This window comes from Sorex araneus, chromosome 4 (genome assembly GCF_027595985.1).
Source record: "Sorex araneus isolate mSorAra2 chromosome 4, mSorAra2.pri, whole genome shotgun sequence".
Classification (NCBI taxonomy): Eukaryota; Metazoa; Chordata; class Mammalia; order Eulipotyphla; family Soricidae; genus Sorex; species Sorex araneus.
Genome location: NC_073305.1, coordinates 89,578,810 through 89,586,291, shown reverse-complemented (window position 1 = coordinate 89,586,291; position 7,482 = coordinate 89,578,810). Strand labels below are relative to the sequence as shown.

The following is a 7,482-nucleotide window of genomic DNA, read 5'->3' as shown; positions in this document are numbered from 1 at the left end:
AGTAGTCACAAAATACCCCATAGTACGATTCTATTCATGTTGAATGGAACAGAAAAACCTATACAAAAATAATGTAGATTACTGGTTAGGGTTGGGGAGGGAGTATGTGGATAAAATTTCACAATCAAATGGATTTGTGATTGCGAATATACTTAAAAAAAATTGAATGGTATATTTTTATACCATGTTTGGCATGTGAATTAAATTAAAACAAAGAGAAATAAGACAGACCATCCTTTTCCAAGTTTTCTCAATGTAACATCTAGCAAAATACTACTGCATGCCAAAACCCAGATATTGACATTCACGTAGCCAAGATATAGGATAATTTTACAATCACAAAGATTCCTCATGTCCATTTTTGTTTGTTGTGAGCCTCACTTGACTATGCTCACGCTGCTTTCTGAGCTCAGGTACCATTCCAGGCAGGGCTCAGAAGACCACATGTGGGGCCAGGGTTCAACCTTGAGTGCAAGGCAAGTGCCTTCACCTGCCATACTGTCTCTCTAGCTCCGCTCATGTCCTTTCATAGCTGTATCCTTTTTCAGCCCTCCCTCCTCATTAACCCTGGGTAAAACCTCATCTCTTTTACATTTCCATAATTTGGTCATTTCAAGAATGTTAAGAAAATTTGTATTTAAAACTTTTCAGTTTTTTTCACCCAGTAATCTACTGGAGATTCAGGTTGTTTTGTGTAATGAATGGTTTGTTCTTTTACATTCATGTACCAGTTTTAACTATGCACATCTTAAAGACATATGGATGTTTCTAGCTTTTGACTGCTAAATATAAAGCTGCAGTAAATACATCTGTGTAGGCTTTTACATGAACCTGAGGTTTTGTTTCTCTGTGATAAATCATCAAGAGCACATTTTCAGTTTTGTTCTTTTGGTGTCTTGGACCACACCTGGTGATGCTTAGGGGTTATTTGCGGCTCTGCATTCAGGAATTATTCTTAGTGGTGCGTGGAGGACCATATGGGATGCAGAAGCTCTAACCTAGGTCAGCCATGTGCGAGGTAAGCGTCCTACCAACTGTACTATCACTCCAGTTCCAAGAGCACATTTTCTGAATCATGTAGTTTAGCATATTTCTTTTTTCTTTGGAGGGGGCACACTCAGGGCTTATTCCTGGTTCTGTGCTCAGGGATCAATCCTGGTGGTGCTCAGGGGACCATATGTGGTACTGAGTATTGAAACTAGTTCGACCAATGCAATGTAAATGCCCTACTTGCTGTACTATAATCACTCTAGCCCTGAATGGTCATTTTTTAAGAAAATAAATTACCATCCTGTTTTTGAGAGTGGTTGTACCACTTGACATTCCTCCCAGGAGTGTATGCTCGTTACTCCACATTCTTACTCCACATCTGTTGTCACTTTTTTTTTTTTTTTTGCCGATCTGTGCTCAAGGCGCCATATAGGGTGCCAGGGATTGAACCTGGGTCAGATGAGTGCAAGGCAAGTGCCCTCAGATTCACCCCCTGAGGATCTCTCCAGCCTAATGTAGTTTTTAAAACTATTTTGATGAATGTGTAATGTCACACTGTAGACTTAATAGGCTTAATTTTTATGTTCTTCATGTTTCTTGGGGTTTTTTTGTTTGTTTGTTTGTTTCTTGGCATACTTGGCAGCACTCAGGGCTTTTCCTGGTTCTGCACTCAAGATCACTCCTGGCTAATACCCATCAGATAAGGGGCTAATGTCCAAGATATGTAAGGCATAAGGCACTGGTAGAACTTTACAATAAAAAAAAATCCAACCCCATCAAGAAATAAGCAGAAGAAATGAACAGAAGCTTTCTCAAAGAAATACAAATGGCCAAAAGGCACATGAAAAAATGCTCTATATCGCTAATCATCAGAGAGATGCAAATTAAACAACAATGAGATATCATCTCACGCCACAGAAACTGGCACACATGAAAAAGAACAAGAACAACCAGTATTAGCATGCATGCAGGGGAAAGGGACTCTTATTCATCGTTGGTGGGAATCTAACAGGTCTAGCCTCTTTGGAAAAACAATATGGGCATTTTGCAAAAAAGTAAAAATTGAGTTTCCCAGCAATACCATGTCTGGGAATATACCTTGGGGGCGCAAAAACACACATCAGAAATGCCATCTGCACTTCTATGTTCATTATAGCACTACTCACAATAGCCAGAATCTGGAAACAACCCAAGTGTCCAAGAACAGACAACTGGATAAGAAATTATGGCACTACACAATGGAATACTATTCAGCTGTTAGGAAAAATGAACTCATGAAATTTGCTTCTAAATGGACGAACATGGAGAGTATTATACTGAGTGAAACAAGTCAGGAGGAGAGGGAGATAGACCGACTGTACTCATTTGTAGGACATACAATTTAAAAAAAAAAAAAACATAGTATAATACCCAAGGACAGTAGAAACAAGGGCCAGGAGGATTGGTCAACGGTTGGGAGCCTGGCTCAGGGCTGGTGGAGAAGACAGTTGGGACAGAGAAGGAACCACTATGGCAATGATAGTTGGAAATGATCAGTCTGGATAAGAACTTCGTGATTAAAGTAGATAGAGGAACAAACATGATAACCTCTCAGTATCTGTATCATAAACCATAATGCCCAAAAGGAGAAAGGAGGGGAGTGGGGGGGAAGAGAGAGAGAGAGAGAGAGAGAGAGAGAGAGAGAAGAAAGAGGCGGGCTGGTGGGGGTGAGGCATGGGGGAAAACTGGGGTTAGTGGTGGTAGTAATATACACTGGTGGAGGGATGGGTGTTGGAACATTGTATGACTGAAACCTGATTATGAACAGCTTTGTAACTATCTCATGGTGACTCAATTAAAAGAAATAAAAATCATTCCTGCCGGGGACCATATGGGATGCTGAGGATGGAGCCCAGGTTGGCTGCGTGCAAGGCAACCTGCTGTACTACTGCTCTAGCCCCAGTAGCTTGTAATTTTTCATGCAATCAAATACTGTGTCAGAAAGGAAATCTGTATAGGCTTGCCTTAAAATCATCTCATTTTATGTCTCTGTGTGGGTCTGATGAGCCTGAGCCTGGCTGGAGATACTGCTCAGGGCATCCGGGCTGGAAGGGAGCTGGTGGGGAGAGAAGGTGGAAGGCCCATGCTCTCGCCTGCAGCTATTTTCCCAGCTCTGTTACATGGGTTTAATGCTTTAGATTAGTTTTTATGGTGCTACATAGCACAGCGGGTAGGGCAGTTGCCTTGCACGTAGCCGACCTGGGTTCGATTCCTCCATCCCTTTCAGAGTCCGGCAAGCTACTGAGAGTATCCCGCCCACATGGCAGAGCCTGGCAAGCTACCCATGGTGTATTCGATATGCCAAAAACAGTAACAAGTCTCACAATGGAGACGTTACTGGTGCCCGCTTGAGCAAATCAATGAGCAACAGGATGACAGTGATGACATTTTGGAGGGACGATTTTTTGGTCACTCTTGGCGTTGCTCAGGGGTGACTCCTGTCATGGCACTCCCAGTGGTGCTAGGGAAGGGTGCCAGGAATCCAACCAAGGTGTCTTGCACTCAAGGCTAAGAACCTTTACCCTGTACTTCTCTAACTCAACTTATAAAAAAAATTTAATTAAAGAACTATGATTTACAGTTATTGAAATTGAGTTTTAGGCATTTAATATTTCAACGCCAATCTCACCAACAGTGTTGAATTCCCTCCACCAGTGTTCCCGGATTCACTCCCCATCCCAACCCCCACGCCATCTCTGACTGCTGACAGGCACATTACAAAATTTCAGCTTAGGTCTCAAGTTTTCAGTTTTGTTGAAAAATATGGAATGCTTCAAGAATTTCTGTGTCATTCTTGTGCAGTGGCCATGCTAATTTTCTCTGCATTGTTCCAATTTTAGTATATGTAATGCCAAAGCAAGCACTCGTTTTATATAGCTTACATATTTCCATCTATTTCTGTGTTTAACATTAAATAATGGTAGCTAAATGTTATCATGTCTGTTTTGTACTTTTATGTGTATTTTATTCTTTTTTACCTGTTGAGGCATTTTATTCTGAATACATATAGACTTGTCGGGGCTGGAGCAATAGCACAGTGGGTACGGCGTTTTCCTTGCACATGGCTGACCTGGGTTCAATTCCCAGCATCCCATACGGTCCCCCGAGCACCACCAGGAGTAATTCCTGAGCATCGCCGGGTATGACCCAAAAAGAAAAAAAAATACATATACACTTGTATTGAAACCATTATTCCATTTCTGAAATTAAACTTATTTGCCTGTAGAATATTACTGATATTTGACTGAATAGTAATGTTAATATCAGAATATCTGTAACTCTTTTCAAAGGTGATATACATTATATTTATGAGGTTAATGAAATTCATCTAAAGAATTCCTTGTTGGGGCTGGAGCGATAGCACAGCAGATAGGGCATTTGCCTTGCATGTGGCCAACCCGGGTTCGATTCCCAGCATCCCATATGGTCCCCTGAGCAATGCCAGGAGTAATTCCTGAGCGCAGAGCCAGGAGTAACCCCTGTAAATCACCAGGTGTGACCCAAAAAGGAAAAAAAAAAAAAGAATTCCTTGTTATCCTGCTTGATTATAACTTGAACTAAGTGACTATATTTTAAGATTCCTCTTATGGAGACAACACAGTAGACACCTGAAAAATGAAAGGTGAAGAGTGACAGGAGAAAATGAAATGAGCTAAATTTAACCCAAAGACAAAACAATAGTCTGACCAGATGCCAACGTTTTATTATTTCCCTTCCCCTTCCTTTTCCTGGCCACACTTGGCAGTGCTGAGGACTCACTGCTGGCTCTGTACTTGGGATCACTCAGGGGGTGGGAATGATATCATCTGGGAATGACATGGGGCTGAGGCTGGGAATCAAAGTGGGGTCAGCAATGAGCATAACAAGTGCCTTATCCCCTGGTCCCTCTAGCACTTTATCTTCTAATCCTAGGAGTAAGACAACCAGTTTATGGAGCCAGAAATTATATAGCACCAGGACTAAGGCACATGCCTGACACGTGTAAGGCCCCGAGTTCAGTCCCTCCCACCACACGGCCCCCGAGCTCCCTGGAGTGCCACGCGGTTCAGTGTTGGCGGCTGCCAGCATCCCAGGGCTTGAGCAGTCCTGTGGCTCTGGGCCTGAGCACTAAACCAACAGACACACACCCCTGTGTGGAAGATCTCTAACGACCCCTGGGCGTGTCAATGCCATGACCACTGGAGAAACCCAATACTAAAATTAGCTGAAGGGCCCGATGACAATTTAACACACAGATTCAATGTGATTATAATTCTCATTCTGACTTGGGTTTTTGGATATTGGTGGGGGGGCAAATCTGGGAGATGCTCAGAAGTTATTCCTGGCTCTGTGCTCAGGGATCACTGCCGGTGGTGCTTTTGGAACCACATGCAGTGCAAGGAAGTGATTATGGTCATCATCAAAATTGTGGTTAATAATGATCATCAGGCAAAAGAATGTATAGGGAGTAAGGCCCTGCAGGCTGTCAACCATGATCAAATCTCTGGTACCACAGGAAGTCACTTTCGAGTACAGAACCAATATCCCAAGCACCATATGGTGTGCACCCCCCTAAAGACTCATCAATCTCATCTTATATTCAAGAAGAACTAAGGTAATCTCAGTAACGCACATGAGAACATTCCAAATCCAGGTCCACTGTATTCTGAGGGGGACCAACAGAATATCAGCTATAAAATTCCTAAGCTTGATCAGTCAAAGTTCACTACATCACAACCCTTATTAAAGACAGGAAAGGCTTCGAATAGGTAGTAATACTCAAGTGGACTGATTATGATTCAGTGGTTATGATTAGTTTCAGTTGTAAACTAACCGTAATAGGTATGCTTGAAGATACAGGCCATACATTTATTGGTTCTGGCTGAAAACCATATTTAACTGAACAAAAATGTATCTTGTAGAAGGACTCAGTCTGTAGTCTTTTGTGGAGGGTCTTTTCTGATCCCCGCAGTGCTTGGAGCTTATATCTGGTTGTGCACTCAGGGATCCCTCCTGGAGGAGATCAGGAGAATCTATGGGGTGCCACAGACCAAACTCAGATCACTCCCATTCAAACAAGTGTCCTACACACTGTGCTATCTTTCTGGCACAATACTTGGTCTTTGGATCTGTTTATTAAGTTTAGAAAGGTTTGGAGACGTCTCACAAATGAATCTCGGAACTGAGCAGCTCGCTACAGAGATGTCACCAGACCTTGTGCCAGGATAATTTCACGGGCGCCTCAGACAGGAGCAGGTGTCCTCTCTCCGCCTGCCCCAAATGAACCCCAGCAACCACAAGCCTCCAGAATTCAATTACCGCCACCCTCATGGCCACCACCTCCAAAAGGCTCATCGTGGGCCCCCTGGTGCAAGAGAATAAATCTGCTAGACAACCCAGGTATTCAGGACCAGTGACTGAAAACGCCTGGCCTCAAGGGGTCAGGAAGGGGTCTTTCCATCTCCCTGCCCTTGGGGGGGAGGGGGAGGCGAGCATCCTGACTGTCACCCATGACTGCCTCCAGGTGGCATTTAAGCACATTAACGTTCATGATCCAGAGACACACAAATGAATCTCGGAACTGAGCAGCTCCTGCAGAGATGTCTCCGGACCCCAATTATTTAAAAATTTTAGAATTCCAGGACATTACATAGTATTTTTTTTTACTTTTTTGTGAGATAGACCCTTACAGACATCTCATACTATTCATAATAAGCAATACAAAATAAATTATCTAGCATCTGCCTGTGAGGCAGGCTTGAGTGGTGGTGGGAAAATTTCAAATAATGGTGGTGGGAAAGTGTAATGGTGGTGGGATTGGTGTTGAAATATTGAATGTAACCAATTATTGTGAACTTGATGAAAATTTTTTAAAATTTAAAATTAAAAGAAAAAAAGAAAGGCTTGCAGACATAGTGCAGGGTGCAATATGCCTGCCTGGCACACAACCAGGCCTGGATCAACATGTGTATGGTCTCCTGAGAAGTAATAGGAGTGAACCCTGAGCACTGGCAGGTAGGGTCCACTCCCACCACCCCCAAATAAAATATTTAAGGGGATACTTGAGTCTTGAGTCTGTTAACAGTTTATGCATTAAGGCCTTTCGGGCTGGGAACGTGGCTCAAGTGACAGATAAGCCTCCCACTTTCCTGGGTCTGATCTGCAGCGCCAGAAGACCCCCAGAGTTTGTGAAATGAAACACTGGAAGTGGGTCTAATAACAGCAAGGGGATATCAGCTTTTTTCCTTCTTTTCCTTTCTTTTTCTTTCCTTTCTACCTTCCTTCCTTTTATTATGGTGTGAAGAGTTTGAACCCAAGGCCTTTTGCTACAATCTGGATGAAACCAGAGGGCATTGTGTTAGGAAAATAAGAGGGAAAATAGAGCTGGAGAGGTAGTACAGTAGACAGGTGCCTGGTTTGTACATGGCCAACCCTGATCTGATTCCCCCGGCATGACATATGGTTCCCTGAGCC

General features: G+C 43.1%; 1 non-coding gene across 1 annotated transcript; it reads right to left on the bottom strand.

The window, feature by feature from the left end:
* Positions 1 to 3,786: 3,786 nt before the first annotated feature.
* LOC129404541 (U6 spliceosomal RNA) lies at positions 3,787 to 3,893 on the bottom strand. Its single transcript, XR_008629939.1, has one exon. It is a non-coding gene; the product is annotated as a U6 spliceosomal RNA (small nuclear RNA).
* Between the last annotated feature and the right edge of the window lie 3,589 nt (positions 3,894 to 7,482).